At 35.6% G+C, this 17,032-nt stretch overlaps 1 pseudogene; it reads right to left on the bottom strand.

Moving 5' to 3' along the window:
- Nucleotides 1-7,643: 7,643 nt before the first annotated feature.
- Nucleotides 7,644-15,586, bottom strand: LOC149133745 (uncharacterized; annotated as a pseudogene).
- Nucleotides 15,587-17,032: the final 1,446 nt, after the last annotated feature.

The following is a 17,032-nucleotide window of genomic DNA, read 5'->3' as shown; positions in this document are numbered from 1 at the left end:
TAGATATTCCTTTGCCTGTTTTGTTAATGAGTAAGATGCTTTCTTGCTTTCATGTTTTGAGACAAGTTTTAGCATCCAGTCCTCAGAGTTTTTCAGATAGGTGTCTAGGCCAATTGTGGCTACCTTCATTGTTAATGTCAGCTGTAGAAGTCCTCAGCCTCCCTCTTTTCTTGGCAGATAAAGACGTTCTATATCTGCCTTAGGGTGGTGCATTCTATGCATTGTCAACAGTTTTCGTATTTTTCTGTCAACATTACTTATTTCAGTAATTGACCAGTTAATGATATTGAAACTGTAAGTCACGACTGGTATGGCTAGAGCATTGATCGCTTCGATCCTGTTTCTTGCGTTTAGCTCTGTCTTCAGTATTGCTCTCAACCTGCGATAACATTCTCTTCTGATCCTTTCCCTCATCACTGAATGCTTGATATTGTCCCCTTCAATTACCCCTAGGTATTTGTAGCTCTCCACTGGTTCTAACTCTTTTATGACATTTTGCTGGTCAAGGTTCACATTAGATGTTTTTGTCATTTTTCCTTTGATAAAGGTAGCTTTTGCACATTTATCAAGGCCAAATTGCATCCTGATGTCATCACTGAGTTGTTTAACAATCGCTAGTAGGCCTTTGAGCTGTTGGTCATTTTTTGCAAAGAGCTTTAAATCATCCATGTAAATGCGATGATTTATATTTTTATCAAATATTTTATAACCATACTGTGCATCATTGAGCAATTTTGAGAGCGGTATAAGGGCTAGACAGAAGAGGAGTGGTGATAGTGAGTCACCCTGGAAAATGCCACCTGATATTCTTACATCTCCAGCATTTAGAGATTCATTGTCATTGTTCAACGTCAGTGTGGTCCTCCATGATCTCATACTTACAGATAAAAAGTTTCGCAGAGTAGGAGCTATTTTATACATTTCCAGACATTTCCTAATCCAGCTATGTGGTAGGCTATCAAAGGCCTTTTTATAGTCTATCCAGGCTATTGACAAGTTTTTGTGTCACTTGTGACAATCATCTAAGATCATCTTATTGATGAGTAGCTGATCTTTACAACCATAACATTCACGTTTACATCCCTTTTGCCCATTAGGGAATATGCTACTTTCTATTAAAAAACTATAGGTGTACTCGGTTAGGACAGATGTTAGCATTTTATACATTGTTGTTAAGTAGGTTATGGGTCGATAATTTTTTGGTTCGTTTGTTTCCTCATTTTTTGGAAGCAGGAATGTTAAACCATTAACTAGCCAAGAGGGCATCAAACTAGGATTTTGCAAAACATCGTTGTAAAGTTTTGTTAGCAGTTCATGGCTCTCTGGGAAGGCATTCACCCAGAAGTTAGGAATTTTATCCTTTCCTGGAGACTTCCATTTGCTTGACCTCCTGAGAGCAGATCTTATATCTTCTACCTTGACCCCCTCCCACTTTTGCTCCTCTAAGGAGTCTAGGTCTGTAGATATTCTATCAATCCAAGGGGCCTTTTCATTGTGTGTTTTATCTTCTGCCCAGATTTTATTCCAAAATTCTTGCACTTCTTCTTTTGATGGGACAGACTTTATTGTTACTGGTGTTTTCCCTATCTTCCTGTAGAAATTTTTGGGGTTATTTTTGAACATGTTATTATCTCTGAAGAATCTAACACGCTTTTCATACCTTGCTATACAGGCAGCTTTAGCACATACCTTTTGCTCGATGGTTTCTATGGTGGTATCAATGTCAACTATGGTTTTCACATTATATATTTTCTTTAGTTTTTGGGTCTTTGTAGGTTTGATACTCTTATCAAATTTAAGGTTTTTCAAACATTCTATGTCAGATCTAAGCAGCTTAATTTGGTGTTGAATGCACTCTTGCCAAGAAGGCTTTTTGTCGGAGTGTTGTCGTTTTCTAATCTTTTCACCACATAGAACCGTTGAGATTTTTGCGGATGCATAGTACAGGTGGTTGAGATCTGTAATATCAACATCATTAGCTGAAATTACATCCTTAAGTGCAAGGCAGATTTTACCAATTATTTTCAGGTTTTGTTGATTTTTTAGATCAAGTAGTTCTGTTGCGTCGATTTCTGTATGACTTTCTTCATTTATTTGATTTTCACCTGCCTTAGTGTTTATGGTTGGTTCAGAGAGTATTTCACTTTGCCTATCAGTTAACTTAACTCTTTCAATCATTACTGTATTTTCATCAGCCTTGGGCTGGTTTATAATTATTTCCTCTGTAGTATCTTCTTTAGCTGCAGTTTCATTCTTTTTATCCCTTACTGCTTGTTTAATTTGGTCAATCTCTACTTCAGTTAGTAATTTTTATTATTATTATTATTATTGTTCAGTAGTTTTATTTTTATAACGTGCTTTCACTTCACTACCGAGCGCAGCTCTGTGCGCCTTGGGTATGTGCTGTGGTTTGCTGTGGTGCTCTTATGTTTACTGTATTGAAAGTGTTTTGCGTAGAATGTGTGCAGTACCCAGTAGTGCAATTTTCTGTATGTTATATATATTTGTAAGTCCTGGTGTTTTTGTTATGTATTTGTCTGAATATTTTTTTATTATACCTAAGGCACCTACTATGATAGGAATTGTTTCTGTTTTTAGATTCCACATTCGAGTTATCTCTATTTCCAGGTCTTTGTATTTTGAAAGTTTTTCCATTTCTTTTAGAGAAACGTTGTCATCTGCTGGTATTGATACATCAATTAGAGAGCATTTTTTTTCTTCATGATCTTTGACAACTATATCTGGTCTATTTGCCTTAATTTCTCTATCTGTGTGTATTGGCATATCCCAGAGTATGGTTGCTTTCTCGTTTTCTGTGACCTTTTCTGGCGTGTGTTTATACCATCTTTTTTCTGTTGTTATTCCATAGTGTTGGCATAGCTTCCAGTGTATATAGGTCCCAGGTCTGTCGTGTCTGTGAATATATTCCTTCTTAGCCAGGACTGGGCAGCCAGAGATAATATGATTTATTGTTTCTTGTCGATCTCCACATATTCTACAGTTACTTGTTATATTTCTTTTCATTATGTGTTTTTGGTAATTTCTGGTGGGGAGGCTCTGATCTTGTGCAGCAATTAAAAATCCTTCAGTCTCAGCTTTGAGTCCTGAGCTTCTCAGCCATTGCTGGGATTTTTCTCTGTCTATTTCTTTCGCATTTAATTTAGCCCAGTATTTACCATGTAGGGGCGACATTGGTAACGATCACGCTCAAATGGTGCTATTTACGGACTACTAGCACTGAAGCCAAACAGCTGCTCTGGCAATGATCATGCTGAGACAATGCTGTAAGTGCTCCACTGGCACAGATGCCAGTCATCAAATATGGTTCAATTACGATTTCAATTTCACTTGCCCCAACAGGCTTTCGCAAGCAGAGTTTAGTGTCCAATGAAGGAGAGGTTGGCATGGGTTGGTTCGATAATATATATATATATATATATATATATATACACACATACATACGTATATTTATACACACATATTTATACTTTCTCTTGTTTGTACATAAATGCATTTAGAAATATCCACATATCCCATGCTAGCATGGAAAAAGAAATAAATGTAAAATGATGAAGATGAGTGTACTGATTGTGTTTTATTTATATTCAAGCATATTTAAACATTTATATACACATTTATTTATACTCAAATTAATACTCAAGCATATACATTTGTATACATACACAAATATTTATGTCCACATATTCATGCATACACATATTGTAATTAGCATATTTATAAGTCTGTTTATTTATTCATACATAATTGCAACAAACATTTCTAGAAATCTTTGTACATACTTATTATACATAGACACACTTCTTATTACCTACATATTTATATTAATACACACACATACACACACACACACACATATATATATATATATATATATATATACAGTTTTATTCAAATACACACACGCACATGAACTATCATATTCATACAAACATATTTATGAGTAAATTTTTACATACATTTATGCATACAGCTGTAAACTGCATGAATATATTTACATGCATATTTATAGAAACACTTATTTATACATATATATTTTCAAGTACACACAAACCGACACACACACACTCACATATATAGGTAGTCATATTTATTTATAGATCTTTATACACACATTTTCACAAAAAATATATTTATACAGGTGTGGCTACATGGTAAGAAGTTTGCTTCCCAACCACATGGTTCTGAGTTCAGTCCTACTGTGTAGCACTTTGGGAAACTGTTTTCTTCTGTAGCCTTGGGCTACCAGCCAAAGCCATATGAGTGGATTTAGTTGATGGAAACTGAAAGAAGCCTATTGTATATATATATATGTGGTGGGGGGGGGTATTGGTGTGTGTGTATGTATCTTTGTATCTGTTTGTCCCCTGTAACTGCTTGACAACTGTTGTGTTTAGGTTCCTGTAACTTAGTAGTCCAGCATAAGTGACTGATAGAATCAGTATCATTCTTAAGTAGATACTTGGTCCAATTCATTCAACTAAAACCTTTCAAAGTGCTACCCCAGCATGGCTGCAGTCTAATGACTAAAACAAGAAATGGATAAAAGACAAAAGATAGATACATACTCCTTCATACATTCATGTGTTAATACAAACATTCATGTGTTAACACAAAATAAGTGTTTACACAAGCACTTATTTATACTCAACACATATATACTATTCTACTCTAGGCACAAGGCGCAAAATTTTGGGGGAGGAGGCCAGTCGATTAGATTGACCCCATTACACAACTGGTGCATTTATCAATCTCGAAAGGATAAAAATCAAAGTCAACCTCAGTGGAATTTGAACTCAGAATCTAAAGACAGACAAAATACCGCTAAACACTTTGCCCAGCATGCTAACGTTTCTTCTTTATTTATTGCCCACAAGGGGCTAAACACAGAGGGGACAAACAAGGACAGACAAAGGGATTAAGTCGATTACATCGACCTAAATGTGCAACTGGTACTTAATTTATCAACCCCGAAAGGATGAAAAGCACCCATTTATCCATTATATATATCTGCATATATATCTAAATACGGTGGTGCATCAGCATGGCCGCAGCTCTGAGCTGAAACTTTGAAATGAAAATATCTAAATAAATTCATATATACAGGGTGCGATGGGTAAATTGTCGCCGTTCATATTTTTAATTTCATGCATGTGCATCGTTTGTTTTGATTTTGTTGACTACACAGTATAGGAGGGACAACTGGGCACTGTCTTTGAGAAAAACAGCACCATGATGCAATTCACTCTGCCAGAAATTTGGGAACTACATGTTGCATTGCTTGGCATATGTGCCAGAAGCTCCAATGTGAACATTTCAGAGTGCTTGAGTATCAATCTGAGAACAGTGCAATCTGAGAACATGTAACGAAAGTGATAAAAATCAAACATCCAGTCAATATCATGATGTTTGGAGTGATCACTAGTGATGGTGACGTTATGCCTCCATTCATCTTTCCACATGGCCTTACACTCAACACGGAGGTCTACATCAAGTGCCTGGAGGAGGTAGTGTTGTCCTGGGCCAAAGAGGGTGGCTGCTGGAAAGCCCTATGGCTGGCAGCAAGACTCTGCACCATGCCACACAAGCAGGAGAACCCACTCATGGCTGTCAGACAATTTCTGTGACCACACCTCCCTAACACCTGGCCACCTAACTCCCCAGACTGTAACACCCTTGATTATTATGTGAGGGGCACAGCTGAGCAGGAGACTCACAAAACTTGTAACACCAAAGATGAACTGAAAGCAAGGATTATAGCAGCATTCACCAACTTAAACAAGGAGACTGTCCAGCAGAGTTGCAGGAGAGTCCAAAGTTGTCTGGTGGCCATAGTTGAAGCCAATGGCGATTTTATTGAATACATTTTCTCTTTAGCATTTCAAAATATTCTTATGTAATTTTAGAGATGTCAGTGTTATTTTCATTTTTGCGTAATTTAGACAACAATATATTCACTACACCCTACATATGTACATAAATATACAGACACATACACACACATACACCACACACACACACACACATACACACACCACACCACACCACACACACACGCCACACACACACCACACACACACACACACACATGTGTATATGCTGTGCATAATATAAATGTCCACGACATTCTCTCAAAAGAATTTGCTCCTCAAGTGCTAATGTGAGAAATTATTATCATTATCATTATTTTTATTATTATTATTATTATTTGCATCCTTATTATTCTTATCACTATTATTGAAATTTGTTTATATATTTATTCGCTTTGGAATTCAACCCTTGTTCATTTGTGTTGATTTTGTTGTTGGGTAGAAATTGCACGAATACTAAATGAAACTGTTAGATTGCTAAAATAGGTGTCACAGGCCTGCTGAGATTCTCAGCCAGCCAACCCCATTACACACTCATTGGCACCTAAACAATCTACACACATTCCATTTGAATTGATTGAAAAAGGCTGCAAGGTGTATGACAATTATATTTAGCCAACTGCTTATGGTCATATATTTGCATGAAAATATACATACAAAAACAACAGTATCTAAGTGTGAAGATGTGAATGTATGTTTGATGCAGAGTCCAAAAGTCTGTATATTAACAGCTATATACACATATTTCTATCTATCTATCTATCTATCTATCTATCTATCTATCTATCTATCTATCTATCTGTATGTCTGTCTATCTATCTATCTATCTATCTGTATGTCTGTCTATCTATCCATCTGTCTATCTATCCACCCCCCCTCTCTCTCTCTCTCTCTTTATTCTTTGTTTGCAGCTTTAATAAAAATGTGCATGTATATATACATATACATACATACATATATATATATATATATATATATATATATATATATATATATATATATATTGTCTACTTTCCAGGGTAATTGGTGTTAGGAAGGGCATCCAGTCATAAAATCATGCCAAAACAGACACAAAAGCCTGGTATAGTCTTCTGCCTGGCTGGCCCTGGTCAAAGCATGCAACCCATACCAGCGTGGAAAGCAGGCATTAAACGATGATGATGGTGATTGATATACATACATGTTATTAGTGAGGGATTATTAATCCTGACAAAACACTCTATAAGCTCTCTGTTAGTATGTCAGGCTAACAATATTGTTTACACTAGTAAAGAACTCCATGTATTCTTTCTACAATAAAAAAAAATGTTCTGACTATTATTTACGCCTTACCTTTGATACATACATGCATACATATATGTGTGTGTGTGTGTGTGTGTGTGTGTGTGTGTGTGTGTGTGTGTGTGTGCGCGTGTGTGTGCGTGTGTGTGTGTGTATATATACACATGTTTATCAATTTGAGTTGCAAGATTCCTGAATGTGAAATCGTGTATTGAAACAGATATTATTGTATTTCAGGATGGTCTTTTTTTGGGGCCAAATAAACATATGCACTACATATTTTTCTTCACTCATTTATTACTGTTCTTATTCTATTATTTTCACTCATGTCCATTGTCCAGACATCTTTCATCACATATCTGTGTCCTCTTCTGTGACACTTTTCATTTCGTGTGTGTTCTTGCTTTTGCAGTTCATATTTGCATTTGTGAATATTTTCCCCATTTTTGTGGTCATGTATGAGCCGGTATGAATTTATTGGCATGTATCGCATCGGCTATCATTGCATTTAGACACACTGAACGGTTGGTCTTTGTTGCTAAGGTCAAATCTTGCCTTTGCTAATAACTTTTTCAAGCTTTTAGGCTGTCTTCTACTGAAAGTTATAGTTTGGTCTGTAATGATATCTCTTAATTCCTTACTTTGAGCAATGATTGGTAGGTTTGCCTTAGCGATACTGAAGATGTTCTGGTGGCAGGGATTGTGTGTCAGTATAAATGGTATGATTTGTTCTTGTTTTTCTCTTCTTTGTGTTGTCCTCAGTTGTGTGGGTATTTTCATAGCCTACTGAATACCATTTTCGATAAGTAGTGACAGGTATTTTTGCTTGAGCAGAAATTCTTTCAGTTCTATCAGGCACTGATCCCTGATCTTCAAATCTTCTACAATGGTACAGATTCTTCTGGCTAAGCAGTATGGGATGTTACATTTTGTATGTGGTGGATGGCACAATTTAAAATTCAGGTATTGATGTGTATCTGTGTGTTTATAATATATATCTGTGGTAATGGTGATGTTCTTTTTAATTACCATTATATCTAGGAATGGTAATTTGGTACTGCTCGTCTCCTTTGTAGGGTGTAGGTTGTTCAGGAGGATATTGAATTCTTCCACAGTGTTTTGAGATTTTCTCCAGATTATGAAGCAATCGTCGAGGTATCTCTTCCATGCCTTTTCAATATACTTCCCAAATTCATTGCTGTATCTCTCCTCTATTTCCTGGTAAAGTTTTTCTAAGTATCCCATCACCGAGTTCGTGTGTGTGTGTGTGTGTGTGTGTGTGTGTGTGTGTGTGTGTGTGTGTGTGTGTGTGTGTGTGTAATTAAACATATGCCTTCATATATATATATATATATATATATATATATATGTATACACACATATTTTACATTATGTATATGCTTATATATATATATATATATATATAGTATATATATATATTAATATATATATTTATATATAACTTTATATATAGAAATTGCATGGATATGTATGTGTATGTATACATATTGGTATATATATGTGTGTGCATAACAGACGTTAAATGATGATGATGATATATATATACATATACATATATATATATATATATATATATATATATATATATATATATATATATATAATATTAATATATTAGTATATATACTGTTGTATCTCAGAACAGACATTATGCCAAAAATGCAAAAATGAAATGTGTATATATTGGTATACATAGGAGTATGTATATATATACACACACACGTGTGTATGTGTGCATATGTGTATGTGCATATTCATATACATACATGTATTTATATATATATGCATATGTATATATATACTTTATTTTTTACTTGTTTCAGTCATTAGACTGTGACCATGCTGGGGCACCATGTTGAAGAATTTTAGTAGAATGAATTGAACCGAGGACTTATTATTTTTTAAGCCTGTTACTATTCTATCAGTCGTTTTTGCCAAACTACTAAGTTATAGGGATGTAAACACACCAACACTGGCTGTCAAATGGTGGTGAGGACAAACCCAGGAACAAAGACACACAGATATATGTATACACATATATATATATATATATATATATATATGACAAGCTTCTTTCAGTTTCCATCTACCAAACCCACTCACAAGGCTTTGGTCAGCCTGAGGCTACAGTAGAAGACACTTGCCCAAGATGTCATGCGTTAGGAATGAACCCAGAGCCATGTTGTTGGGAAGCAAACTTCTTACCATATAGTCACAACTGTACTTGCTGTGTATCTATATCTATGCGTGCATGAGAGATACTATATGTTTAGATATATATTATATTATATAACCTATTAAGATATATGCATGTGTGTGTGTGTTTATAATTTGGGTAGGAATGATAAATATATATATATACATATATATATTCCTATGTATATACATAATATTCTAAGTGTTAACATCTATAGACACACATACACTCACACATAACTTTCACACTCCTGTACATATACATGAGAAGTAAAAAGGAGAGAGTAAAATATTTTAAATGAATTCCAAATTCAAACATTTTAAAATTACATTTTCGTTTTAGTTCGGTTGCTTTATTTTAAATAACACATTTCTTTTATTTTGCTTTTCCTTCTTGAGAATTCCTTTTTCACTCTACTTTATCTTCATTTTAAAATCATTGTTATTATTCATGTGAAAATTGCATTCCTCATTACTACTGGCTGCAAGTGTTACATAAAAATAAGAATGGTCAGCTAGGAAGTATGTGAGCTATTCATAGTGTGTAGAGTAATGTGGTCAGTAGCAAGCCAGTGTGACATCACTGGGCAAGAGGCAGTGGAATGTTGTTGGTTTTCATTCTAGTTTAGATTTTCACATACTACCTGTGCTGTTCAGTAATTTCTATCGAAACGGATTTAGATTTTAATTTGAAAACTGGTTATTAAAAGGTCAACTAGTTGGCTTTGCTATGTGATCATTGTGTCATTCATAAAAGGCTTAGATATTTCAACTTTCTGGATTTTCGTATGGCCCCTGGTCATCATGGTGTGAAATTGTCAACCCAGTATGATAGCAAAACTAGTAAATATTCAGCAAGCTGACCATTCCCTCTCCACCATTCCATTGGCATAGTGGCTGCAGCTGCTGCCCAGTCATTCACAGTGCAAGGAAGTTAATTTGACCACTGGTCACTATGGCTGAAATGGTCAGCTAGACATCAGGTTATGCATAGACATTCTTCTGGTCTGGATTACCATGCTAGTTCATCCCTAATCAATATTTGTTTCTCATCCCTTTCATATTTCTTCACTCTTCTTGTTATTCTTGTACAAGTCCAGAGTGTCTGTGGAACGGTCAGTGTGTCTACTGAATGGTAGTAGCGAGGTAAATTGTTACTATATTACTATAGCTGTTTCATTACTATTAAATGTTCAGTGTGCAGAACTCTGAATAATCAAGGAAAGACTGCATTCCTTTTCAGCAGACAGACAATTACACACACACACACACACACACACACACACATAAACAGACACAAAAGTCTATGCATGTATACAAATACATACATGCATACATACATACATATATGTATGTAAGTATGTATGCATTTAAGTGTGTACACACATACACAGAAGCATACACCCACACACACACACATATAAATATATATATAAATATATATATATGTGTGTGTGCGTGTGTGTGTGTGGGTGTGTGTATATATACATATATATATGTACATACATATATATAATTTCATCATAGGCACAGGTATGGCTGAGTGGGTAAGAAAGTTGCTTCCCACCACATAGTTTGGGAGTCAGTCCCATGGCATGGCACCTGGAGCAAGTCTCTTCTACTCTAGGCTCAGGTTGACCAAAAGCCTTGTGAGTGGATTTGATAGGGAGGTGCTTGTGTCTACTTTGATATATATATATATATATATATATATATATATATATACACATATATATGGAGAGAGAGAGAGAGAGAGAGAGAGAGAGAGAGAGAGAGAGATAGAAAGAGAGAGAGAGAGAGAAATAGACGGACGGATGGATCATTATCATTTTCATCTTCATCATTTTATATGTGTATCACATGCTGATATGAGGTGAATATTTCTAAAGATTGGTGCTTCTAAATGTGATTTGAATATTATTCTATGATACAAGGCAGAAAGCCTGCAGAATCGTTAGAACATCAGACAAAATGCTAAGTAGCATTTTGTTCATCTTTACACTCTGAGTTCAAATTTCATCAAGGCTGACTTTACATTTCATCCTTTTGAGTTTGATAAAATAGCACATGGTGTGCACTGGGGTTGATGTTATAGACTTAGTCCCTTCCCAGAAACTGCTAGCCCTTTTGCCAAAATTTGAAACCAATATCTTTCTGTGACTGGATGATGTCTCTTCTTCTGTTAACTGCTTTACAAAATATACTTACATTTTGGATAGTGTCAACTGTAGAGAGGTTGAAAAGTTATCAACAAAGAAGAACTATAGGAACCACACAGCTCTACACTTCTGCACATGTGCTAACCACTTTGTGTGTAAATTGTGTTTTTCCTGGAGGCAGTAATATAAACAAATTGTCAGATTTGTATATATATATATATATATATATATATATATATATATATATATATATATACATATATATATATATATATATATATATATATATATATATAAATATATATATATATATATATATATATATACCCGTCAGAGTGTAAGTATCTTGAGAGAAAAGCTGAACATTAGAAGCATCAGTTGTGGCGTGCAAGAGAGACGATTGCGCTGGTATGGACATGTGGTGAGAATGGAGGAGGATAGCTGCGTGAAAAAGTGCCACACCCTAACAGTTGAGGGAACCCGTGGAAGAGGTAGGCCCAGGAAGACCTGGGCTGAGGTGGTGAGGCAAGACCTTCGTACATTGGGCCTCACCGAGGCGATGACTACGGACCGAGACCTTTGGAAATGGGCTGTGCGTGAGAAGACCCGGCAAGCCAAGTAAGATCGTTGCCAGTGCCCCTGGACTGGTTCTTGTGCGGGTGGCACATGAGATGCACCATTTTGAGCGTGGCCGTTGCCAGTACCGCCTGACTGGCTCCTGTAGGATTTTCGAGCGAGATCGTTGCCAGTGCCCCTGGACTGGCTTGTGCGGGTGGCACATAAAAGACACCATTTCGAGCGTGGCCGTTTTCGTGCGGGTGACACGTAAAAGCACCCACTACACTCTCTGAGTGGTTGGCGTTAGGAAGGGCATCCAGCTGTAGAAACTCTGCCAAATCAGACTGGAGCCTGGTGTTGCCATCCGGTTTCACCAGTCCTCAGTCAAATCGTCCAACCCATGCTAGCATGGAAAGCGGACGTTAAACGATGATGATGATGATGATATATATATATATATATATATATATATATATATATATATATATGCATATCTATCTATCTATCTATCTATCTATCTATCTATCTCTCTCTCTCTCTCTCTCTTTCTATATATATATATATATATATATATATATATCGGAGGCAAAGTGGCCGAGTTCCTTTCGAGTGTTGGGCCTCACAGAAGCAATGACCAAGACCTTTGCCATTATGTCATGTTTGAGAAGAAAACCCATCAGGCCAATCAAGATTGCAATTGTGACAGATACCGGTGTCACGCAAATGGCACCCATGTCAGTGGCATGTAAAAACACCCATTACACTCTCAGAGTGGTTGGCGTTAGGAAGGTCATCCAGCCAGAGAAAACCATGTCAGACCAGACTGGAGCCTGGCACAGCCTTCCAGCATGCCAGCCCAGTCAAACTGTTCGATCCATGCCAACATGGACAACAGACGTTAAATGTTGACGATATTGATGATGATGATGATATACATATATATACATATATATATATATATATATATATATATATATATATATATATATATATATATATATATATATATATATATATATATATATATATATATATGCATAGATATAAACACATATATCATATATATGTATATATATGTGGATGTATGTATGTGCATGTGTGAGTAAATATATATATATATATGTATGTACCTATATGTATACCCTTATATCTATGTGTGTGTGTGTGTGTGTGTATGTGTTAGCATGCATGTTTGTATCTCTGTCTGCATGTATATATGTTACTGTGTGCATATCTGTGTCTGTATGCATGTTGATATATATGGTGTATATGTTGCATCCTATATATTAGAACTGTCATATAGCCGACCCAGTAGTCTTTCACATACCTGATGCTCTATGAACTAAATTCCAAACCAACCCCAAGGCAGTATTTTAGAAATATCTCACAGCTGTGATCGCCATACTCTAGATACATTTAGATAAACTTCAAAGCTGCTTTTGATAACATAGGGCCTAAAATTACCTGTAGCTACTATGTTATGGACAACATCCTAGATGCTTCTATAGACCTGGATTTCAGTATTCTCAACTCATTGCAGAGGCCCAATGTAAAGTTTAGATACATAGATAATCTAGCCACCTCCCCATTTTATAGCTAATATCATTACCAGATTTTTGGTAAGGCAATGGAGTTGGCAGAATCATTAGCATGCTAGACAAAATGTTAAATGGCATTTCACCTGTCTTTAAGTTTTGTGTTCAAATTCTGCTGAGATTGTCTTTGCCTTTCACCCTTTGGATTCAATAAAAATAAGTACCAGTTGAGTACTTGGGTTGATGTAATTGACTATTCCCCTCCAAAATTTCAGGATTATTACTACATTTTTTAGCTTCTCTTCATCTAGAAAATTCTTCAAGTCAGCATCCTTCTACATTAAGAGCTCTAACATATACTTTAACCATTCATGTCCTAAGAATAGGTTGAGAACAATAATATACTTCACCACCATCTACCACGCTAAATATTTCAGTTAATGTGGGAAAAAATGTATCTGTCTCTAATAAATAAACATTTCCTTAAGAACCATAGATAAAAATAAAATTGATTGGTCTTCAGTGAATTTAAACTATAGCTGCAGTCCCAACATGAAAACGATAATCTCATGTAAACCTACCCAACTAACCGTTCCACATTGCACATGCAGAAATGTAGAATCTTACCTACTAGATCAGGCATGCAACGTCAAGTCAACAATATACAAAGCAAAAGTTATCTGAAGTATACGAAACTGAGTAGTTGATGAGAAAAGGCTTCTATTCTTATTAGGAGTCATCATTCAGTAAACTGAAAAAAGAAATACCTAGACATTAGTAATTGGCATATAGAAACAAAGGGACAACAAAATCGTCAATAGTACTAATCAGAGCTGTGTGTGGATGTGTCATTGAGATGCTGTCAATATATAGCAGAAAGGATACACATTCTGTTAAACTACAACTGCTACCTAAATTTTACAACTGAGATTTTCACCAAATGTATCTACAAATAAAAGTTTATCTTATCCAACTGGAAGATAGCATCTACACTAGGATGACTATATTACAATTCACTAGGTCATCAGAACAAACACTACCTAACAGTTAAAAATATTACCTCCCTGGTACTTTAGAAGAACAAAACTTCTAGAGCCTGAAATTTCATGAATGAAATCCCACAAGGATTTGTCTTTTTGTTCAATTTTGTTAACCTATTGATACAAGACATTCCCACACCTCCACAAACATACAGTATCATACACAATCTTCGATCATCCATGCACTGACATACAACAGTTCCAGCCAATCTGAAATTAACTAGGAACCTAGCTGCACAACACTTGACTTAAAGTAGCAACTGCCTACTTAACAAATCTACTGTTGTATTTAATTACCAACAACACCAGAGAACATCAAACTCCAACTATCTCACTCATCACCATAAGCATACCACACAGACAATAATGACAAAAGTACTGGACATCTCACAAGGTTTAAAACACACATGGACAACATATCAACAATGTACAAACCTACTGAGAGTAATCACATGTATCATATTTGCCCAACAGAAAGAAACAACCACAATAGTGCACAAAAAAGATATTAAATGATTCATCATATTATGCTTTCCCAACTGGTGTTCTAAAATCTCTCCACTGCAAACAAAAATAAACTTCAAGGAATTCAAAACAACACGGTATGTATCATAGCAGGTTGTATGCAAGCCACACCCAAAACAAACTACACATGACACAAAAAATAAATAAAAAGACCACCTGGACAAGCGAGATCATTGGTCGAAGAAGGCTTAAAATATACAGTCCCAGTCATTAAATAAATAACCAGTTAAATCTTTAACTGCCCAGCTGCTTTCTTTTATTACATATTCTTAATTACCCTTTCGACCAGATAGTTACTGACTTTCATTGCTGTTGCCTCTGCTTGGTCTACGTAGAGTTGTCCTGTTCTCTTCTTCTTGTTTACCAACATCACGTTGTAGCATCTTAATGCTTCTTTCTTCTTCGTGTTAGTGACTGCAAGGGCATCATTGCCATTCACTTTTCTCAAACGACATGTTGATTCACTGAAATTTCTGACACCCACATTACAAAACGTTTGTAAACTTCTTGCTTTCAGCTTCTCTATCACTACATATATCTATCTTATCTTCTAGCTACCTGATGTTGTTCCTTTGCTTCCCCTACTCTTCCATTATTTTATGACCTGACACTTGGCCCATATGATTCTACCCACAATACTATTCTGACAACATGACATCTTTAGTCTAAGAGACTCTTGCTCCATCACACAGATCTAATATATGTATCACAGATGTTTGTCTTGTTGAAACATGCATTTGTCCTCTCCTTTATTAGTCCCTATCTCATTGTGATATGCGCCAAATAGCACTAATTAAACCTATATCTGATTGCTAGCTCTTTCAGTTACCATACTTTTTAGATTGCTTTGCGTCTCTGAGTCAGTCTAGACCTTTTGTATTCACAACCAAGTACCTATCCCGTTTCTAGTTACAACCATATCTATCACCGTTTTCTTGGTCTATCTGTTGTCAGTATGGCTTGCATGTTTCCTTAAGTAGAAGGTGATCAGTTGGCATGGGCAACTTTATGTAGAGTACTATAAAATAGTACAATAAAATATAACATGTAATATAATGTAATATAACATAAATTAGTGTATTGTGCTCTATGGGTTTGCCATAAATGTGTATGTGTGCATAGTAGCAGGGTATGCGGGTGCTATCATGTAGAAAGGTCGCTTATTCTGAAGAGTTCACAGGAACTTAACACTTGTTAAATGCTAAAAATGAAACTTTTGGAACCTGTCTACATTTTATTTTTATTTTACCATACACAATCTTCACACTCGTATCATGAATTCTGACCAATACCATATAGCAGATTTGTTCTCTTTGTATGATTGAATGGTTCTGCAGTATCTCTAGGTGGCACTGGTAATTTTTCCTGTAATGGCTTCACAAAAGCACTGAATGCTGGCACTGGTTTTCATTACTGATTGGGGATCGGAAGATTTCGTACCTGTGGCTTGCCAGGGAACTCAAAGTATTGTGTATGAGTATTCAATTTTTGTATAATATACTAAATATATTCTTCTATTTCCATTATGTTGAGGTATGCTTCTTTATTGCATACGTTATTAAATTGTTATATGTATGTGCATGTGTGTGTGATACAAAAACACAAGAAACAAATAAGGGCAGCCTATCCATATGCTTGTGACCATCATGACTATTGTTTTGCTTGCCAGTCCTCATATTGAAACATGGTGCATAAAAAAGTCTGTGAAGAAATTTTCATTATTGATAATGAAAGTAGCATCCATTGTCCATTGGGCAGGAAGTTTCAGGTCACAAGTTATATGTGTATGTTTTTCACTAATAATCTATCATCATAGTGGTTTTGTTTTA

Source organism: Octopus bimaculoides, chromosome 10, assembly GCF_046866305.1.
Source record: "Octopus bimaculoides isolate indiv1 chromosome 10, ASM4686630v1, whole genome shotgun sequence".
Taxonomy (NCBI): Eukaryota; Metazoa; Mollusca; class Cephalopoda; order Octopoda; family Octopodidae; genus Octopus; species Octopus bimaculoides.
Note: the sequence above shows the minus strand (reverse complement) of the source record. Positions and strands in the feature narration are given on the sequence as shown.